The following is a 24,269-nucleotide window of genomic DNA, read 5'->3' on the forward strand; positions in this document are numbered from 1 at the left end:
CCATCGGAGCCACTTGCGGATCCCGGGGGTGTTCACTCTGAGATCTCGGGTCATTGTGGACCGCACATTGTGTCAGGTGAAGGACGGTATGCTGTGGTAAACGAGATGAGGGGCAAGCAGGGCAGAAGGTACCATGGATTGTTTTGCTGTCAAAAAAACACCATCCGTGCAGCCTCTTAAGAGGTATTTGTTTGCATGCCTTTCTAATGCAATCGGCAATTCTCCCCAGCTTATTGGAAGCTCAAATCGACAGTCCAGCACCGAGCACACGTCACTCGCCGCACATGCCGGGTTTCGGGCTCGCCCGGGAACGAGACTCCGGGTGCAGCGGATCCTTCACGGCAGCGCGGCAGTTTACCCACCTGACAGCAAAAGCGCACGTGACTGATTTATCCCAGGAAACAAAAGAAGAGTGGGGATGAAATGAAAAGAAAATGATTTAGCAACCCTAAAGGCCCGGTCACACCTTGACGTTTTAGCCAGCGATGGCAACGTATTAAAATGTATGTAAAACGCTGGCTTACGTTGAACTTTTGATGTTTTTTTTTAAAGATTCGGACGTATTCATAGCGACTTGGTCTTATGTATAACGCATTGGTAACGGACACAGAACGTTTCGTTGTGTTATAGATAACTTATACCAACGAATGCTGAACCTGTTGTCGGCCTACACAACCGATGCCCAACGATAGTCTAACTTAGGCATAGCGCGTTGCACGCATCGCCGACGATGTCGTGACGTAGCCTATTAAAAGGCTGACGCACAACGATTCGAATCATAACTGCCGTAGAAATGGAAGCGTCAACATCGCGGTCACACCTTGGCGATCTTGCCAGCGTATGCCGACCTAAGAAAAATGTGTCTAAAACGTTGGGGCACGTCAAATACGGTATGAGTAAGTTTGGTACACGTGAGTAGAATGCTGAAGTACGCTATCATACGTCGTAGTAAGTAGAGTACGTCAAGAAATTTTAAACATGTTCAAAATTTTACGACGTACTCGGCGTATGACACACGTTCCGCATGCGATGGGGATAAGTTTTACACACGATATGTGGACGCTTACACACGTCCACAAAGGCTACTTATAAGCTACTCATAAGTCGAAACACGTCGCGGTAATGTCTTTACGCGAAACTTATTTCTAACTTATGTTTGACGTGCTTTGAACCAATTCTTTACGTAGTCCCAACACACATCGACGTATGTAGACGTATTCCAATGATGTCTTCCGGTCGACAAAAAAAATAAATGAACGTGTTTCTAGCTTACAACTGACATATAAAGACGTGTTCCCAGCGGTTTTGGGAATTGGTATATAAAAATGCTGCTCATAAAAGGGGAACCCAACAGTGTTTTCGAGTCCTTTTTGAGTCAATGTCCATGTCAGCAGTAACAGTATCAGTATTAGTATTAGTATTAGTATTAGTAGTAGTTTGTTCATGTTGGCAGTAGTAGGTGAGTGTGAGGGGAGGGTGTGGGTTATGATGGATCGTCCTTGCGTCCGCGTGTCCACGGGTAAGAGACATCTTTTCACCATTGTTCGAAGTTCTTCGCGGCTAATTTTTTATGGGGCTTTTTCAACAATGAGCTATAACTTGTTTTTACGATTTAGGTCTATTCATAACGGGTTGGACAAATGCACAATGAACTAATAATGTGCATAGAGCGCTTTGATTACTTATAGATACGATATACCAACGAATAATTATCGTGAAGCCGGCGTTCACAAACTATGCCCAACGATAGCCTAACTTATCCATATCGTGCGGCAGTTTTTCTTTGCCGGTGACGTAGGGTTTGCTATTCATAGGCTGCCACTCAGCGATTTAAATGGCTGCATCTCCACTATTGAACGTAGACGCTTGCGCTCAACAATTGGATTGTTTTTACACTCAACGACTTTTAAACGGTACCACTCAGCTATTTTCATTGTTTACAATGAACGATTTAAATTGCTGTCACTCGCCTTTGTTTTTTGACGCTGGCGCTCAGAAATTTGAAGCGTTTCTTCTGAACGTGTTAAAACGCTCAAACTCGACTATTTTAAATAGACGCTGCTGATGGACAATTGGAATCATAGCCAAGCTGGACATCGAAGTGTGAACATCCTCGTCATGCCGAAGAAAAGTTTGAAGAATGCTGCAAATAAGTGTCCTGGCCGTGGCCGTGGACGCTGACGCAAGGACGATCCATTATACCGACGTCTTTCAGCCTATGAGTAACTTAAAAGTAACGTCTGTCGATGTGTGGCAACGATCGCGTAACGTGCCAACAACACGTTTATCATAGGTTAGAAATAAGTTTCGGGTATGCTAAACATTACCTCGGCGTGTCTCAACTTATGATTAACTTACAAGTAGCATGTGTTGACGTCTGTCAACGATCGCAGACCGTGCATACAACTTGTGGCCAGCATAGCGGAACGTGTGAGTCATACGCCGGCATACGTCGTGAAATTTCAAGCATGAAAAAATTTGACGACAACCAAAAAGTACAACGTTTAAAGCCAGCGTACAACGACGTATGGCAGTGCTTTTCAGCGTGCTATCAATGTTATCAAAACTTAGCCATAACGTATTCAACGTGTGCCAGTGTTTTAGAAAAAAAATTCAAAAATCGGCATACGTTGGCTAAAACGACAAGGTGTGACCGAGCCTTAACTATTAAATCATCGCAACGCACTCCCTGTTGTCCCGATAAACTAAAGGGAGGGGACTACACGTATAATAATGGCATAACTGTCTTGGGAGACCTATCTGTTGCATGCATGCGTTCCGAGAACCACAACAATATTGTCTCAAGTTCCTTTGATGCAAAACATAACTTTCTTTATGATTTAATGTAGTAAGTAGTTTTTCTGGAGATTTACCTTTTATATTAAATGACTGTTGGTAATCACTTAACCATTGTTTTCTTGGACTTTATCAGGGGCATAAGGTAAGTCTTTATGTTTGTGATGAAGTTCTTCTGGATAATTTAAATCAACCTCAAAATAATATCCAATTTCAGCTTCATCCAATTTTTTGAGAGGAGACAACAATGTCTTGTAAAACTTTTTCACAATATGATTCTTTAACCCATTTAAGTTTTCCATAAGGTAAAGATTGAGACATAGCCCACCCATACAAATTGTTAGCATCATAATACATCAGGTAAGAGTTGTCCTCATTCTTATTATCATCAGGAAGATATTTACCTTCGCATTCTGCGAAAGGTTATGTTTTGGTCGCTGTGTATTTATTTATTTGTGAATATGTGTTTGTTTGTTATTCGCATAACTCAGAAAGTATAAAACCGAATTGCATGAAATTTGGTGGGATGATTCGTGAGTATCCAAGGACGATTTGATTAGATTTTGGGAGCGATCGGGTCAAAGGTCAAGGTCAAGGTCATGAAAAGGTCAAAAACACTCTTTTGAGCATAACTTCCTTCATAATACAGCTATCGACATGCAACCACCACCATATTGTTCCATGACGAGATACCTTTCGGATATGTAATGTCGGATTTGACGTAACGTCATCGGAAGTGTCTAAATGACGTCACAAAATGACGTAAATTTTCAATTTTCGATCTCATCAGTTTTGATCATACCGTTTTGTGGGACTTACCTTAAGGACGTCACACACCAAATTTGACTTCGATCGGTCTGACCGTTATGATGTCATTGACGTTTGAACATGACATTTTTCAATTTTGGCTAAAATGTCCTGATATTTTACATTCAAATATCTATATAATTTATAAAGCAAAGTCTCCCAAATCCAGGCATTAGGATCAGTACCAAAATATCTGTTTATTGGTATGCAGGTTTTGCCAATTAACTCTGTAGTCAAGGTCAAGGTCACACTCAAGGTCAAAATATACTTGTAGGCATAGCTTCAGATCTAATAGAGCTATTGACATGAAACCAACGTTAAAATGTTCAGTGAACTACGAGCTTTCAGAATGGTAGTCCCCGATTGGACGTGACGTCCCCGGAAGTGCGTCAAAATGACGTCAAAAGATGACGTCATTTTTCAACTTTTTAATTTTTCAGTGTTTATCATTCCATTTTGTTGGACTGCCTTCAAGGAGGTTACACACCAAATTTGATGTTAATCGGACTGACGGTTGTGACGTCATGGACGTTTTAAAATGACGTTTTTCAAATGTGCCCGGAAAAAAGTTGCAGCGGCGAAGGTATGCGCTCTACCGAGTGCCCGTTCTAGTTGTTATTTGCTTTAGCATATCTCTTGGAACATACTTGAGATATTCCTCCTCTTTTAGCCTTCTCTATCATTAAAAGCATATCTATATCACTGATTAATTCCAAATTCTGTTTTGTCATTTTTACATAGCACTCCAAGCCAAACCCGGGGCTGTGTAATAGTGAGCGGGGTCTAATCCATAAGAATTTTTATTATGACAGACTGTTCTAAAAGTTTCAAACACTTCAGCCAATAACAATACATCAGTTTTAAGATACAAATCATGATATTTTCCAAGATTCTTTATATTAAACTTCTCCCAAACCTTTTTAACTTGTGTATAATCTCTATCGGAAATATGAATTTTATTCAACTTGCTATAGAAACTTTCCCTTGAAGGAAGTTGTGTTTCTTTAAACTTCTCAAATGAATCCATGTAGTCAAACGGATATATTCCCTTTTGTGATAGATCAATCTCTTCTTGATTTGCGAAATGTGATTTAAGATTCGGTAAGCTTTTAATATTTGATGCGAAGTTAGATAATGGACTTGCCATAAACTTGTACGTGTCAAGAAATCTGATATGGGTTATGGGGGATGTATGAATTGTTTTTGTGAATGAGATGTATTTTTAATCTGTGTTAGGAATGGCAGAAATATCTCCAGATGTCTTTGAAAGTTCATTCATAAATAGATGTGTGTCATAGTGAGCGTTGTTGTGAAGAAAGACAGGAATAAAGTTTGGGGGCTTGTAATTAAGATTACAACGGGAATGAGCTGGACCTCTATATTTCCCAGTAAGATGACAATGATCCCTAACTTTGACCTCTTCCTCATTTTTCTCCTTACAAATATGACAGATACTGTTCTTTCTAAGTTCCTTTTTCTCTCCCTTTGTTAATGACATTGCATAAGATTAAGAGAAATAATGGTTAAAACCTATAAACCAGTCTTTTTCCAATCGTCTTACAAACTCCTCTAAGGCATCTTCTCCTCTATAAAGTTCTAACTTGTATTCATCACCAACAGATGATTTGATATAATAACAGAAACCACAAGGAGTATGTTTTTGCTATTTATTTGTGTATAAAAATTTGGATTTGGAGAAACAGTATCTATCTTTTCAAGGATACTTTCAAAATCAGCATATATCACAAACGGGTGTTTTATATATTTGTTAAAATCTTTGTATGATATGTTTGAACTTGCTTTTGGTAAATTGATTACGGTTGATTTATGATTACGACAATATTTTGAATGTTGATTTAATCGTTCTTTTGTGTGAAAGGAGTTGAGACATCTCTTACAAGGATACGTTTTACATTTTCTCTTGTATAGTTGTGATTTGGTTAGTCTTGATAAATTTTTGATGAAAGCATAATGTGATTTTTCCTTTGAAGTAAAGTAGAGAAGGTCAATGTGTGTCTTATCATTTTTATAGTTGTTTGAAAATTTTAATATCTGAACTTTGTTTGTATCCGTTAATCCATATACATTAACAGATAGATTATTCATTTTCTCAAATTTAAGAATATCTCTCAATGACATTGGAAACATTAAATCTTTAACATTGAATGTATTCGCGTATCTACTATACTAAAGAAATAGAATATGTTTGTATGTATGTGTGTTTGTTACTTACGAAATCTAAAGATTTCGTAAGTATATTGATCAGTTCCGTTTCTGTTTGTTTGTTTGTAGGCACGACAACTCAAGAACAGAAGAAGCTACCAATGTCAAATTACACCACGTGATTCAGGAGGGTGATGGCTCGTGCTGCTTAGATTTTGGTCAAAATCGGTCAAAGGACAAGGTCACAGTGAGGTCAAACATCCAAAAAAAAGTTATAACTCGAGAACGGAAGAAGCTACCAATGTCAAATTACACCACCTGATTCAGGGGGGTGATGGCTTGCGATGATTAGATTTTGGTCAAAATCGGTTGAAGGTCAAGGTCACAGTGAGGTCAAACATTCGATTTTTGATGGTTTGGTACAGAATCATCATAGAAACTTCTGGTTTGCGTCGCTACCTTCCCAAGAGACAGCTTTTATTAGACAAGGTCAGAGGTCAAGTTGACGATTTCGTAAGTACCAGTCTATGACTGCTTGTTTGTTTGTTTGTTTGTTCGTCTTTTATAGGCGGCCGAACCGTTGGATGGAATGAGATGAAACTTGGCATGAGTGATCCTTGGGACATGGGGGGGGGGGGTCAAGTTCAAGGTCAAAGGTCACGGGGTCAAGGTCACCGGGTAACTTCAATTTCATCCGATCGAGACGGGACCAACTCCATTCGACAGATAATCAAAATTAAATGACAGTTGATTGACGACATTCACTTCCGACTTCCGGTTTTCGAGTTACGACGTCATAAATTGACTAAAACGTCAATTTTTTATGTTTGTTTGTCCTTTATAGATGGCCAAATAGTTGGATAGAATGAGATGAAACTTGGCATATGTGATGCTTGGGAACGGACATAAGGGGATCAAGGTCAAGGTCAAAGGTCACGGGGTCAAGGTCACCAGATAACGTCAATTTCTCAATTTCATCCGATCGAGACGGGACCAACGCCATTCAACAGATAACTGTACCCGCCCATGGGTGGGTACTTTGCTAGTTTCTTATAATGTTCAACCCTTTCAGGTTTCCATTGTGGAGGATGGAAGTGAGCAAGAACAGACCATAGAAAACATTTATTATCTTTGTTTTGAATATTAAAAACCACTTTCTTCAGTTTTATCTGTTTTGGTAAATCAATATAAGAAGAAGCTTGAAGAGGATCTGATTTCAAAATGTGTATATCTAAAAAGATGATTTTTGTAATTGCAAATCCACTACCTACTGCAGTGTTATCAACATCTTATTCTTGTCTCTGGAGTTCATCGTAAACATCACATCTTACAAAATCTTGAAATGATGATATAAAGTGAGGTTTTGTCCTCATATAGGGAGTAGTGTCATCACCTTCTCTTACCATATTCAATTTTACTCCCATGTAAAACTTAAAAGTTTTCATTTCACTTAATGTGTTTTTAATTATAGTTTCAATACTTTGTTTAACCATATCAACAGCTTCCATGATTGAAGATGGTCCAGGGTCTTGAAAGCGAAACAATCTTATTTTTATATGTCCTTTAAATGCCCCATCAGTTTTCTCAATGGATAATTTAGTGGTACCTTCCCTTTCTTCATTGTTCTTGTGCTTGCGTGATTGAAGGTGTTTATTATAAAAAAAAAATTTTTAAAGAATATCATTATCACATCTATCACAATGTTTTGTTTCTTGGTCAAGTGGAGATATTTGTCTGAAAAGATTGAATGTGTGTTTGTTGGTTTGAAGGTGTTTTTTATAACATTTATATTCATGATTACAAACGTCGCAGTACATTGTATTCACCATATTTATATTGCAAAACTTTGCTGAAAATAAAATTTTCTTGATGAAAATTCCGTTTAATTTATAGGTGAATCTGTGCTTTAAACCATTTTATCCTCCAACTTTTTTCACTTAATAAATACAATGTATCAAGACACAAAAGACAAGTTTCAATCAACTCTTCATTTGTAAAATATACTCAGAAATATGTCGAGGATGTAAAATTGAATAAAGATAAATATAATAACTATTGGATAAAAACAATTATGGTGAATGATATGAGTTCTTCTATTTCCTTCAGTGGAAGGGCTTTTAGTATATCTGGAAGAACATCAATTAAAGTAGCTCCAACAAAAGTTTCTCCTCTCCTTCTGGCAATATATTCAAAACGAGAAAAAGCAATGAAACAAGAAAAAGTATCAAAAAAGAAATAACCTTATGGATGAAGCTTTAGAAAGAAAAGATAAGACAATCTGTAATATGCAAAGATAAATTTGTATTTTTATCAACAACCCTAAAGATGTAAATACTGATGAAATAAAGGATGTTAATATATCAGGTGAAATTACATTTCGTTCAATAGTAGTTAAGGACCATTTTAAAATTACCTTTAATATAAAAAATGTAGTCGTTGAATCTGTTCATGTAAAAAAGTATATAGATATAGATGGTAGTTTTTTTCTACTAATTAAATACGAGTCATTATTCAACTGAAGATTTTCAAGATTATGAGAGTGATGATAGTATCTCTGTTGGAACAGAAGACAGTTATGATACCGAGAGTTTGTGTTCAAACGATAGTTATGAAAGTAGTTTTGTTGATGATTGTGAAAGCACAAATGAAAGTACCGAAGATGAATTTTATTTGAAGTAAAGTTTTACTTTATAAATATGAATAGTTTACTAGATTTTGAGCCTCTTGAATTTCCTGATTCTCCACATGATAAATTTGAGAATTGTCCTGCGTGTGAAAGATGGGGATTAAATACAGAGTCAAAAGCCTATAAACAATGTATGTCTGTGATTATCTTTTAATTAATGATAATAAAAAATGTAAAACGGAATATAATTCTTTGAGATTTACACCAAAAATGAATTACTTTGCAAGATTGATTCGAGAAATGAATGTAAGGTATGAGGGTGATTATACACCTTTTCTTTCAAGAGAAGAGACTGAACAAATGACGACCATGTTTCGTGGATTGATGATTTATATTATTAATGATTGTCATTTTCAGGGAAATATCAACACAAGATATTGTATAAAAAAAATAATGGATTATCTTGAAATTTAACCTGAACTTCGGATAAAACATAGTTTCCAAAAAAGCCAATAAAAATTTAACAACCTGTTTTCCATATATATAAATGAATTATTTTTTTTACCCATTTGAAAAAATAAGATAAAATTTAACAACCATAAAAAATCTTCCAAATTCATTAAAATGTCTCATAGTTGGTTCAAGCAGATGTGGAAAAACCTGCTTACTTTTAAAGATGCTCCTTACTCCCAACTTTTTACATTATGATAATTTAATAATTTTCACAAAGTCGAGTTTTCAACCTGAGTATCAACTACTCTCACAAAGGTTTTAATGCTGGTCTTCAAAAAGAAGATATAATCAGTTTATTTAAACTTCAAAACAAACTAAATGATTACAACTTTGAAGATATAATACAACTATTTTGTGATACACAGAGATATAAAAAGAAATCACAGCCGATAACTTGTATTCTTAGTAATAATACGGATGATATACCTTCTCCCCAAGATTTGGTTAAATCAAAAAAGAACCTCGTTATCTTTGATGATTGTGTTAATGAGAGAAACCAAATGGTAATGGACAGCTACTACACAAGAGGGGGACATTCTTCTTGCAATTGTATTTATCTTAGTCAATCATACTTTCAACTCCCTCCTCGCTCAATAAGAAACAATGCTAATACTTTTATTTTATTCAAGTTAAATTCAATAGATATAAACAATTTTTCGAGAGACAATTGTTCTACATTATGCAGTAAAAAGGAATTTGGGGATTATATGAAGCAGACGACTGAAAAATATAAGTATATTGTTGTGAAACAAGATGGGATATGAAAAGATATATTTTTTATTTTATAAACAATTGCATTTATAAATGACAACTATTATTATAAATCTTGTGGGTAAATCTGCTTCTGGAAAAAAAACTTTCATAAATCAAGGTTCTTGCATAGTACAAATGAGAATATTGTAAATTTGCTGAAAAAGCACCCCGTAATACGCATTGTATCAACAACAACTGGAGCAATAAGACCTGGAGAAGTGGAAGGTGAAGATTATTACTATATTTCAGAAGAGGAACATATGCGATTGAGGAATGAAGGCCAAACATTTGAGGAGGTTTCTATTGGTACAACAAAATATTCACATTGTAAGAGTGAGTGAAAGAAACTAAAATCTGGTGGTCTTGGGATATAAGAAACTAATCCAGAAGGAATGAGACAAATTATTAAACATCTGAGTGGTAATGGGGTTTAGATTTTATCTTTCGGTTTTGATCTTGATGAAGAAACTCAACGCAAACATATGAAAAGCAGAGATACAAGTATTGGTGAAGAAGAAATTACAACTCGTATTAATGATAATAAAGAATTTGATGAAATATTTAAAGAAAATGATTTATTTGAACACATCTACTTTAATGATGAAGAAAAGGAAAATTTCCCTGTTGATCTTTATAATTCAGTGAATGATATTTTCCCATAAATGAATGGATGTGAAAGAAAGAGCAAGAAAATTTAAGGAGCATCAAGATTGGTTTCAAAAGTTGTAAAACAAAAGGAAGACATAAAGAAGAAATACAGGCAGAAACTAACAGGTGAAGAAGCATTTGAAAGAAAACAAGAAAAAAATTTAAAACCACTTTAAAAACTTCCCAAGAAAATATTATAGATACTTCCACAGTTCCCACAATAGAATATACTCCTAAAAAACTTCAAATGTTAAAAGATTTGTCAAATGACGGAGGAAGGATTAGAGCATATATTGGAGAATTAGAATATGATGATGGATTATTTCAACAACTGGAAGAGATTAATCAACCCCCTGATTATATTGTGAATGCTCTTCAAAACAATAATTATTCAGCAGATTCAAAAACCAAAGCAGGACTCATTCCAACAGAACAACCAGCATTATTTCATCTTGTTCAAGAAAAGGTATTGATATTTAATGATGAATTAAGGTTCTTGAGTTCTGCTCAACCCCCTGTTAAACTAACTCCGAGATTAATGTTTCTTCTCACAAAAGATGGAAAACAAGGTTCAACTGTGAGGGATGAATCAAAAATATTTTGATAAACCATTGGATATGAAAGATAAGGATGATCGAGTATATATTGATCTGCTGGACTCTTAATTATAGGGTGAGTCTATCTGGTAAAAGAAGGAAGAATGAGAAGGAGAATCTCATTATTCAGGCTTGGTTCAGGTGCTAGTTTTCTTCCAAATGACCCATCACAATATATATTGATCTGCTGGACTCTTAATTATAGGGTTAGTCTATCTAGTAAAAGAAGGAAGAATGAGAAGGAGAATCTCATTATTCAGGCTTGGTTCAGGTGCTAGTTTTCTTCCAAAAGACCCATCACAATTAGTTAATGGACTGTTATTGCTGTTAAGTAGTCAGAAGGCTGGAAATAACAATTGTTTTAATGAAGCATCAGCCATTTTAGACCAGTTGATGAACATGAAAATAATTAATAAATGTCAATACAAAGACATTTTATCCCATATTAAATAAGATGAGAAGCGCAATCCTTAGTTGTAATTTCACAACAAGCGACCACACATCTTCATTCCCATACCCACAACAACTTCAACAAGGTTGATTTCACAATTGATAATTTGAGAGTTATTGGGTTTCTCCTCAAAAAAGATTGAAACTAATGGGACATTTTACAGTGATGATGTCGTTAAAATATCCTCACGCATAAATTCGGAATTAATTCACTGTGATTTGATTGATGGCGCTTATAATGATGGAATACGAACAAATACAATATTTTCATTCAGCGCATACTCAACCCCAATTGGTTATAAATTCAATATGGAACGCAAAAATCTGGTTTATCTATCTGTGTCAGGAAAAACCATATACAGAGTAAATTTTAGGATAACCGACCAAAATAATCGCATGATTTCTTTTAATGGAGAAATTATATCCATCAGAATTCACCTATGTGAAGTTTTCCAATAAATAAATACGATGGTTATTGTGAGGAAACACAAGTTGGGAAAAGATAAAATAATTACAGGGGATGGGATGTTCCTTTCCCCATACTACAAGGTTGAAGGTATGTATCTTGGTTGAGGATACTATCAACTTGAGACAAAGGGGTGTAGGACATCAATTTAGGAAAAAAGGAGATGGTATAATTGATACACTAATGGGTGTAGGTTCAACTATTCTTAAACATAAATACCTAATTGGTTCAACTGCCTCTGCTGTGGGAAATGTAGCAGGTGCTATAAAGAGTATAAAAGATGCCCAAAAGGAATCTCATAAATTGCAAGCAATAAAAGAAATTAAGAAAGGCAAAACTCAGTTGTCTCCCCAAGAATGACAGAAAATAATTCAAATACTTGGGTCAGGGTTTCAAAAGTTTTAACATATTTTTTCCTAAATAAATACAAGTATGGAAGCAATTGATAGTATCTATGATTTGGATGATACCATTGTCATCTCAAACTCTACTAAAAAAGAAGACTACTTCAAGGTAAATGCAATAATTGGAACAGATTGGAATGCAAATGGAACAAAAAGTTTTGAAATAAATAATCAACAAACTTATTTGAATCCAGCTGAAAGTTTCTTGTTGTGTAAATTTACATTCACTAAGGATGCGAATAACACAAACACTACACTTGTCAATTATTTCTTCTGGAAAATGTTTGATTGTGTTCGTTTGTATATTGGAACACAAGAAGTTGAAGCAGTTGATTATGTCTCTGCGACATCACAAATGATGAAATTTACACTATATTTATTTAGTGATAGAATGGGAAAGGGGGCTGTCGAAGGTTTTATTCCTGATATGGCAACGGGAACAAACACAGACCCTGGATATAGTCAAAGGAAAGGAATGTATAATGATGATACAAAAACAGGTAATAGTTTTACTGTGGCAGTTCCTCTTAAAGGTATATTTGGATTTTGTGATCATGATAAAGTTCTGTATGGTCTTAAAATTAGATTTCAACTGCAAAGGAATGATCATGAAAATAGATTGCTTTTTGGTATGGCTAATGCTTTTGCTGATCAGAATAAATTTCTAATTGATGAAATTAGTTGGTATATTAATGAATATACTCCTAATCTTAAAACAGAAGAGATGTTGATTAGAAGACTTAACTCAAAGAAACCACTCAATGTATCGTACCTTAAAAGAAGATGCCAACACGTGAAACTGAACCAAACCACTTACACGTGGAATTTCGGTGTTCTGGAAGGAAAGTGATGATATCTGTGCCTCATTTTTTAAAAAAAACCAGATGGTGATACTGCTACTGATAAAAATAATGCATTGAGTGATAATACTAAGGTGAAACAACTTCGCATTTCTCTACATGGAGCATTTTATCCACGAGATAGATTGGAAATTAATTTGGGAAAAAATGATTATGCTGAAGCATACAAGTCTTACCAAAAGGTGTGTGAAAGCAAAGGAAATAAAGAACCTATTTTGGATATGACAGCATTTAAAAGTTTGTATACAATCTATGCGATTGACCTGAGTGCTCAAAAGGAAACTATAAAGTCTAATCGAGTGGATACTTCCCGATACATTGAAAGAGGAGAGAGTGAAGAAGTTGATGCATATTGTTTGCTTTTGGAAGAAACAGAATTACAGATTAATACAGATAATGGTGTGATAATTAGTCACATAATTTTTTTGATAAATAAATGAGTAATAAAGTGCCAACCTTGGCTTATGTTCATCAAATCAATGTTCATAAACTATCATCTTGTATTCAAAATCAAAAGCCTTGTATGATTAACGTTAATACAATTCAGAGAAAAGGAGCAGTAAGAATTGATGTTTTGCTCACAAGAGAACAGGTGAAAATCTTGAACGATACTGGCTCACTTAAAATTAAAATGTCAAAACCAATGTTGAAGAAATATTCAATAAGAGAGACGAGTGGAGGATTTCCCCCATTTCTAATTCCTTTATTTGCTGGTTTAAGTGCGGTTGGAGCATTGACGGGTGGTATTTCAACAGTGGTGAAAACTGCCAACAAAAGGAAGGCTCAACTCCGGGCTCAAAAAGAATTGGAAAGACATAACAAAGAGTTGGACAAAGAAATTAGTGGAAGTGGTGTAATTGTAGATTTTGCTGAAAATCTTGAAAGTCTGCCTGATAAAGCGAGATTGTTAGTTGGAGATATGCTTTCTTCTATCGCACAAGCAGGTGTAAAATTAACTAAAAGAGGTAATGGATTATATCTTTCTCATAAATAAATGAGCATTGATGAGTGGTTTAAAGAATTTGGAAAGAACACAACATTAAATTTAGAACTTTTCAAATATTGTAAGAAATAAAAAATTCATAATGTGGTTATTTGTATGAGAGATGAATTAACAAATGTGCCTAAACATACAAACAATATTATTATGAACTTAGAAGATAATAATGGGAACGGTTCTCATTGGGTTTGTATTTTTTAATAGTCGACAAATATTATTTTGATAGTTTTGGTCTTCCACCACCTGTTGAAGTAATAAGTTCTTCCAGAATGGTGTTTATCAAACATTTCAAGTCCAAGAATTAAATTCCAAGTGTTGTGGTCAATTATGTCAATGTGTTATTTCAACTCAACAAAAATAAAATTTTAATGACATCTAATATAAATGACTTATGTTGGTAAAGATGGTTCTATCTTTGGTTTATCCCAAGAACTGGATATTGATTTATCAAATTATGACACAAAGGCACAGGCTGAATGACAGAAATATAGTATAGCAAAAAATATTAATGTATAAATGCTTTTAAATTAATAAATTATCCAGGCTCGACTGACGCGAATGACTTGGTGAGATTAAGTGATTTATCACAATATATATCCTTAAATAAAACGGCACGTTTTGTTAAAGGAGTAGAATTTACAACCACAACACCTGGTTCAACAAACCATACACGTTTTCTAATTAAATTCAATTATCTGCTTAGTATTGAAATTTATAAAGAAGGAAGAATTGTTAATATGAGAAGAGAGAAATGAGCTATAATATGTGTGATTTAGGATATACTTGGTCTTTTTCATTCAACCTAGAAGACCGACACGATTTTTATCAGTCTCGTAAAGAAGAATATTATCTTCTTGGTAAGACTCAGGAGATATGTGGAAGCACAATTAGCAAACAACAAATACACGATTTCGGGAATAGGAAATTATATGATGGTGAAGCAATAGTTTATATGATAAAGAAGGAAGGAAATTGGATAATTAAACAAAGTCGAGGAATACAAACTGATTTAACAACAGGAAGATGGGGTGGTATTACGTGTCATCATATTAATCTGTCATATATTTCTGATACATAAGTGACAGCAAGAAGGCTTCAAGAAAATTATAATTTTTGCATTCAAGGATACCTACAAGAAAAGGTGTTCGGTTTTACATTCCTTATGAATTGGAACATACACACGGACATTTTTCAATTAAGAACTGGCCTTATGCTGATGTTAAAAACCCACAAATAGAGATTTGATTAAAATATTAAAGAAAAATGAACTTCTAAAGGTGATGAAATAGAAAACTCTTTTAGAAATCATTAACAAATCTTATTGGTTTCCCATTATGAGAAAAATAATTGTGGATTCAAGAGTATCGCAGAATCCAGATGAATATATGTATGATATTCTATGGGGTGAAAGTGGTTCAAGGATCGTAAGGGATGAGGAAGGAGTTGAAGAAACTGAGACAAGAGAAAAGGAGGAGAGGGAGGAGGAGAGGGAGAGGAGAGAGAAGGAGGAGAGGGAGGGAGGAAAGAGAGAGAATAAATAAATATAAAACAAGTGGTGCCAGGCACAACAAATCCTGCCCATTTAAGGCATAAAGTTATTTTGGGGATCAAATTTAAATTTGATACATCCTTAACCTTAATGTTGATTATAATGAAGAGAATAAGGAATAGTTTAGTCTTAGTTTGAAGTCAATTAAACCATTTTTGATGAAGTTATGACCATAAAATGATTTTGACCTTTCAAGGCCATGTAAGGTTGGGTCACGGTGTCAAATGAAAGCCAATAAAGGACTTGATATATGTCTTCCATAGTAAACACTCATATTCCTAACCTTTTTTGATTTACAATGGAAAATTTGTAATTTTGACCGATGACCATGACCCCCAAAACTTTGGACCCTACCAATCTTCACCAATATGCATTTTTCACTATAGGAATGGGTAGAATTATAAGTGACAAATAGAATAAGGTTCACTATAAGCTTATTTTGAAGTAAATTAGATCATTTTTGACGAAGTTATGAGCGAAAAACGATTTTGATCTTTTCGTGACCTTGACCTTGACCTTTGATCCAATTGGACCCAAAAGTTAATGGGGTCGTCCAAGGTTCATTGCCCACCTGTGGATTAAATTTGATAGTGTTTGCTAAAGCCGTTTTGCCGTAAAGTTGCTAACAGACCGACAAACAAACAAACAAACAAACCGGACGTTTACAATATCCCGCTCCCTCCCTCCGGGGGACGGGATAAATACGGAAACCAGTGAGATTATAAAAAGATCAAAGGTATTACAGAAAATAAATAAATCTCAATGCACTAAGGAGGAAAACAAAGAATTAGCGAGTCTCTTAGACATATATGCGTCAAGACTATCAACATCGGTTTCAGGGAGAAGATTTAAATTAGAAAGTGGAGATTAAGAAGAGAAAGAAGGAAAATATTATATTATTGATGATGTTGGTGTAATTGACTTTGATTAAAGTTTTACATTTTTTTCTTAAATAAATGGAGGAGAGAGTGAAGACATTTCTAAGGATTCTTTATGTTTTAAAAATTAAGATTCAAATGTGCATGTTGGAAACTAAAAAGGTTTTCGCACTCTGTAGGATATTTTCACATAAATAAATGAGTTATTGTCTGAAATGTGAAAAGAAAACCAAGAGTAAAAATATCTCGTATGTTAAAAGTAAAAATAATAGGGTTATCCAAAAGCGTACATGTTCGGTGTGTGGCTCAAAAAAGAGTGAATTCACCAAACATAAACGAGGGGGAGATATACAAAAGTTTTCATCAGGAAGTAAATTTACAATAACTGGAATACCAGGGGAATTACATCTACCAGGGTATTCTTTCTGTGATCCAGGAACAGACTTGAATAAAAGATTAGATGAGGCTGACAATCCTAAACCGTGGAGCAAACCTATCAATAGGATTGATGAAGCGTGCATGAGGAACGATATTGATTATGGAAATAGCACGAAGTTGGAAGAAAAACACGAAGCCGATGGAGAAATGTTGTATAATTTGTCTCTGACACAAAATCCAACCTTGAGAGAAAAAGTTGATAAGTTCATGGTGAAGAAGATGATCAGTGCTAAATTGAAACTTGGGCTTGGAAATTCAAAAAACTTATAGGCTCTAATGATATCATTAAGACTGAAGAGCAATTAGCTGATGAATTACATGAACCAATAATCACAAAGTTTCAGAGAAGGAAGGTTTATTCCAAGGAAGTTGATTATATCTGGTCTGCTGATTTGATTGAACTCAATAATGATAAGGGGTACGAGTATGCTTTAACCGTTATTGATTTGAGAAGTAGATATGCGTGGGTTGTCCCTTTGAAAAACAAAACAGGTAATACTCTTATGTTAGCTTTCCAACAGATATTCAATAAAAGCAAGAGAAAACCTAAAAAATTGTGGACTGATGAGGGTACAGAGTTCTACAACAAAACATTTATGAATTTTCTTTAAAATAACAACATTACATTATACAGTACCTTTAATGAAGGAAAAGCCGTTGTTATTGAGCGTTTTAATCGCACTTTAAAAGAGAGACTATATAAAAAATTCACTCAACTCGGTTCTCAACAATGGTTATCTTTAATTCAGGGCATTGTAGATAAGTACAACGACACAATTCATACCTCAACGAAAACGAAGCCATCAGAAACATTTACAAAATTAAAATATGAAAGAGATTAATGCCAGAAAGCCTAAGTTCAAAGTTGGTGATATAGTAATAATATACAGGTGGAAATCTCATTTTGAAAAAGGTTGTACCAAGCAATGGACAAATGAAATTTTTAAAATTGTTGTTGTCGTCGGTACAGTTCCTTGGATTTACAAATTATGTGATTTAAAGGGGGAAGAGATTTTAGGTTCATTTTATTCACAGGATTTACAAACGACAAAGATAAATTGAAAAACAATTTTTTTGACTCCACCCTTTTTAACTCCGCCCCTTTTTGACTCCGCCCACACAAGCTACATCCACACAAGCCCCACCCACACAAGCCCCACCCACACAAGTCACATCCACGCAAACCCCACTCACGCAAACCTTATTCACGCAAACCCCACCCACACAAGCCACATCCACACAAGCCCACCCACACAAGCCCCATCCACCCACACAAGCCCTCACCTTTGACCCACCACCCCCCTCATCCCACCCCCCACCCTTCCCCCCACATACACGGGGAGGGGAGGGGAGAAGGATGAGGGGGGGGCAGTGCGTCATTGGGGGAGCGCACCTACCCCCCCCCCCTTTACATCTGTATTCTTTTCTTGTAATTCAAAATCAGATAATTATAAGAAAAGCATTTATAATTAAACAAAAGTAATAACATTGAACAAAATCTTATTTCGCAGCAGTCTGATGGTTTGTTTTGGTTTTGAAACTCGATCAACATATTCTGTTCAAAACACAAAGTAAAGAACAATTAGGGTATATAAAGATGATTATATTGTGATATTAATAAAATAATAAATATAACATTTACCTCCAGAAGATAATGTCATGTCAGATTCCTCCAGAAGATTAAGTTGTGTGTTTGGTTCATCCAGACTGGTGTTTAAACTGAAAAAAAAAAAAATGAGTCAAAGACAGACAGAGACGCACGCACGCACGCACGCACACACACACACACACACACACACACACACACACACACACACACACACACACACACACACACACACACACACACACACACACACGGAGAGAGACATAAAGACACACAGAGAGACAGAGGGATAATTTCTCACCTTTGACTCGACTCATTCAAGGTTAGAGGATGTGAGAGAATTTCTTTTCCAGCCAACAAAAATGTCATTCAATTCTCTTCTGAACGATCGAATGTCTTCAAGGAAGTCATTCATTTTTAGCCACTCGTCTTGTAATTCAAAGGCCTCCTGTTCTAGATCAGTTATCAACGATGCTCTTATTGGGGACAACCTGTTAGAAAAAAAACATACAATAATTATTGGTTGTATAGTGATTTAATTCTGTATAAAACAACAAATAATGAATTGGGTTAAGGATCTCACCTGTCATCTTGTGAAAATGATTGATCTGCAAGGTTGTCGTAATAATCTGAACGCTCCATATTCGAAATAAAACACACTCGGCAAGTTCGTTTAAATAGGCAACTTGATGACGTCAATGAAATGTGAAAACAATGGGTTTTTTCAGGGTACATCTCACATAGGAAATGAGTTGCCTTTTTGCTTCGGGCGAGGCAGCTTGGCTGACTTCAGACTGACTCATTTTAACACGAAAATGAAACAGCTTGCTTTGAATGATTTTGAGAAAACTTTCATTAAAAATACATTATTTTTATTAAAGTTGATTTTGCTTGCTTTTAGCTAAACTTTGTTCTGTTAGTGTTCTGATGATTTAAGATATAACCATGAGAGACATGGGCACAGAATACTTCCTCATTTTCACAGCACGACTGTGCTCTTAAAGGCACTTCCCCATTTTACAGAACCAAAGGAGGGATAGTGAACTTCCCTTTATTTTGTGCTTGAAGAGATAAAGTGAATACACTCGATGGAAATGAATGTTATAAGAAAATGAAGTTATTCACTAAAGTAGAACATGGGCAAATATTCGTTGGTTCGCTCTTTGAGTGGAATGAAAATATAAAAGGACTGTGATTATGTTTGGGCGACGAAGTGCTTTAATCAGTAAGTCTCAATCTTTCTTAGTCTGAATTTTACATTTGCTTGTATGGGAGGGAAGGGGATAGGTGGGGAGAAAATCAGTCTCCTATTTTGAGCTTTTGGGGCTTGAGTCAGTTTTTTCCCTTTTCCCCCATTCATTTGAATGGATGTCCCAGAAGCCCCATTTATAATCTACTATCTTTTACCATCTAAAAGAGAAACAAATGAATGGAGGCAAGCAGTGATCCTGGATTGAGGTAGTTTCACCAGAAGGTGGTTGATGGTGAACCATGTGTGCCCTGCAGAAACCTGGAGGGGTTGGGGGAGAGGGACAAAGTATGGAAAGAGCAGAGCGTGCAAAATTTGTACTTGTAAATAAGTTGCAACTGGCAGTGAAATGACCCAATGTGATGTACATTTTTTTTGAAAGGCATTACAAATGAGGGTGGTTTCGATTTGACCTGGAAATTTGTTTAAAACTAATCATTTTTCTTCTTTTATATGCAGTCCAAGGGTGTGCCATAGTATAATTGATTCAGGGTGAGACTGTGACGTTGATGCCAATGTCCTCTTGTAGGTTATGGCAGGAATTGGGAATTTGTTCATGGTGCCAGCGATAGCTCAGCACCTCCGCAAAGAACATTGCTGGAGTTTTAATGTCCACCAACTAATGCCAGCAGACGGGACACTAGTTTAACATCCATCCTAGGGAGGGCACACACATTGATGAATTGCTCTATGAAACACGAATCTTACAGTTTCACACCATTTTAAAGCCTTTTTCCCTGAGCAGGGGTCAGATTTTTGTGGGCTCCAATCATGGTATCCTTTTCTTGTGGCAATGTTTTTACGGTCGGATTCCCCTCCTAACACCAACCCTTTAGTCGCCTTCGACATGCACGGATAATTACCAGTATACTGGTGCTCATTTCGCCGACCTTGGAAGGATGACAGGCCGAGTTAACCCCCCTGATGTTAATTTAGTGACCAGTGGGGCTCGAACTCAGGACCCCGAGGATCCCAAGCCACCACCTTAATCAATAAGCCAACACCAAGCTTACTAGTATTACAGTTTATAGCTGGGTAAACATCTCAGAAGCGAGTTTGCATAACTCAAGGCCATCCAGCAAGACTATTAAAACTAATAGAAAGTCAGTACTATATCGAGATTAATTACACTGAACAACAAATTTCAAAAAAATTTTTTTACTGGAGATGTGTAAAGTGATTAAGACTAATTTGGGTACGCTGATTTCAAAAATCATAACCGTTTTGCTGTATCACGTCAGGATTTTCAAGAACAGAAATATTCCCATTGCCTAGAAGTCAGGATTTCAATTAAATTTACATATGTCTTTAACATGTCTATTTCGTACAATTGTTGTTAACTTGTGTTATATTTTTTTCTTTCAGATAAAGATGAGTAGGCGTTCCTGTACCAATCATCCTGACAACTTCTGTTATGTCTGTGGTCGGTATACCAAAAAAGATCAACAGCGAAGTATATCTACAGCAGTGAAAATGAAGGCCGCCTACTTTCACTACTTCGGGTGTAAGGTGGGGGACCAAGAACAGAGCTGGGCACCACACATCTGCTGCACAAGTTGTCACACAACCTTGACTCAGTGGTTGGTGGGCAAGCGCGCGAGCATGCCATTTGCGGTGCCCATGATATGGCGTGAGCCGCAGAATCATCATGATGATTGTTATTTCTGCTGCACAAGCATCGCCGGCTTCAACAAGAAGAATAAAGGTCACATCAAGTACGCTGACTGCGTCTCTGCTCGTAAACCTGTGCCTCATGATGACGAGAACCCCGTTCCAAAACCTCCAGCTTATCAGAACATAGCTGTAAGCAGTGGTGAAGAGGATGGTGATGATGAACCTTTTGAACCCGACACTCAAGAACCACACCTTCTGAACCAGGGAGACTTAAATGATCTTGTAAGAGATCTCTCGCTGTCAAAGGCGAAGCCAGACCTGCTTGGATCACGGCTGCAGCAGTCGAATCTACTTAGAACCTAACACCAAGATATCCTTGTTCAGAGCACGTCACAGAGACATGGCTGAGTTCTTTGAGATGGAAGACACGATGACATTCTGCAGTGACATCAACGGTCTGTTGAAAGAACTTGGGTGTGATCACGATCCTGCAGACTGGCGCCTCTTCATCGACTCGGGGAAGAACAGCTTGAAGGCTGTTTTGCTCCACAAGGGCAACGACAAACCATCAGTCCCACTGGCTCACGCGTTCGGCATGACAGAGACCTATGAGACTATGCGGCAGCTGCTTGATTCCATCAAGTACAATGACTTCAACTGGCACATCTGCGGAGACTTGAAAGTGGTGGCGCTGTTGTTAGGGCTGCAGTCAGGCTACACGAAATACATGTGCTTCCTTTGTCTCTGGGATAGCAGAGACAACAAGAATCACTGGACTAAGAAAGATTGGGAAGAGCGAAAGGAGCATGTACCTGGTCGACACAACGTGAAGCATGTCGCCCTTGTCGACCCAGCCAAGGTTTTCCTTCCACCACTCCACATAAAGCTCGGCTTGATGAAAAGTTTTGTACGGGCAATGGATCTGAATGGGCGTGGGTTTTTATACCTCAAGGAAAAGTTTGGCAACACCTTGTCGGAGGCCAAGATCAAGGCTGGTGTCTTTGTTGGACCGCAAATCCGACAGATTATGAAGGACGAAACTTTTCCGACAACTCTAAACCCCAAAGAGCTGGCAGCGTGGAGGAGCTTCAAAGCTGTGATGGACAACTTCTTGGGGAACGAGCGCGCGGACAACTATGAAGAAATAGTGCAGCAGCTGCTGGAGTCATTCAGGAAACTTGGCTCCAGGATGTCCCTGAAAATCCATTTCCTACACCAGCACCTGAACTTCTTCCCTGACAACTTGGGAGCAGTCTCGGACGAGCTCGGCGAGCGATTCCACCAAGAGATTTCACTCATGGAGACGCGTTACCAAGGGCGGCACAACCCGAACATGATGGGCGATCTCTGCTGGTTCCTGCATCGTGAAACTGACACAGAGCAGCACAAACGCAAAGCCAAATGCCTAAAGCATTTTTAATTACATTCTAGTGGAGTTTTTCTGTAATTTCTATAATTTTGAAGCATTCATGATGAAATAAATGAATAAATGAATTTTTGTAAATTTCATTGAAATCCTGACTTCTAGGCAATGGGAATATTTCTGTTACTGAAAATCCTGACGTGATACAGCAAAACGGTTATGATTTTTGAAATCAGCGTACCCAAATTAGTCTAAATCACTTTACACATCTCCAGTAAAAATTTTTTGTTGTTCAGTGTTATTTTGAGAGAATGATGTTTGGCACTTCTTATGCATGTCCTCAGGAATTATGCATGTCCTAAGGAGTACACTGAAGGCATATGAAAGCTTCCAGTTTTAAAGGACAAATGTGTCCAAGATGGCAGTCTTGCGTCAAATTGGAAACATCCTCAAATTACAGGGTGCCCCACAGAAAACCAGGAAATTTGAGATTTTGAGATATATTTTGCCGTATTTTACCATATCAATAAACTAACATATAATAAAGTGTATCTTTGTTTTACACTACATCTAAATTTGCTTTTGTTTTGTTTGAAAATAAAGTGTATCTTTGTTTTACACTACATCTCAGTTTGCTTTTGTTTTGTTTTAAATAAACTGTACCAAATTTCCTAGTTTTCTGTGGGGCACCCTGTAGAACAGCACTCGGTGCATACCTCTGCCAGGCTGAACAGCTCGGTTTTGTATCCCATTGGTAAGCCGGATTTGTATCCGGACCTGAACCAAATTCGATTCCGCTTGTTCTTGTCACCAAACCAACTCATCCACCAAAATTTGTCATAATCCATTCACAACTTTTTGAAATATTGTGCTATATATCGTTTTTGACCCCACCTCAATGGTGACGAATCACTTAAAAATAATTCTCTGATCCGGATCTTCACCAAAATCGAATCGATTTGTACTTGTCAGACCCAATCGTGGGGTAGATAACAGCAATTTTTGAGAGGAATCGTGCAAATGATACAAGTATCAAACTTGACACATTTGTTCTCCAGGGGATTCCAATCAAATCTGCCTGATTGGCCATTTGAAAATCCAAATTTTGAAAAATTTGAAGAAAAAAAAAACTTCAAAAAAGTCAAGATCACGAATCAATGTTGGATGCTGGCTGAGATTGGTGAACGTTTCAGAAACATCATCAAAGACGTTCCAAGTCTGCCATGCAGTTTTCTTCCCTTTACCGCGGAAGGCAGACACGACGTCACATCCAGTGAATGCATGGAAGTATGGGATCCCTCTAGCTTTCTCAGGCCCTATTGCAGAAACTACCTCATGGACTGGAATCCATTGCACCTTGGCCAAAGGGAATCCACATGTTCCCAAGACCTAGTTCCTGTAAGGATGGCAGTACAGATATTGCTATGACTAGTATGTCCATGTCATTAGCCTTAATGATAATGGACTTGCTACCATCCGTCGTTGCATCC

Source organism: Eptatretus burgeri, chromosome 12 (genome assembly GCF_056783735.1).
Source record: "Eptatretus burgeri isolate ZD-2024b chromosome 12, Ebu_testis_v1, whole genome shotgun sequence".
Classification (NCBI taxonomy): domain Eukaryota; kingdom Metazoa; phylum Chordata; class Myxini; order Myxiniformes; family Myxinidae; genus Eptatretus; species Eptatretus burgeri.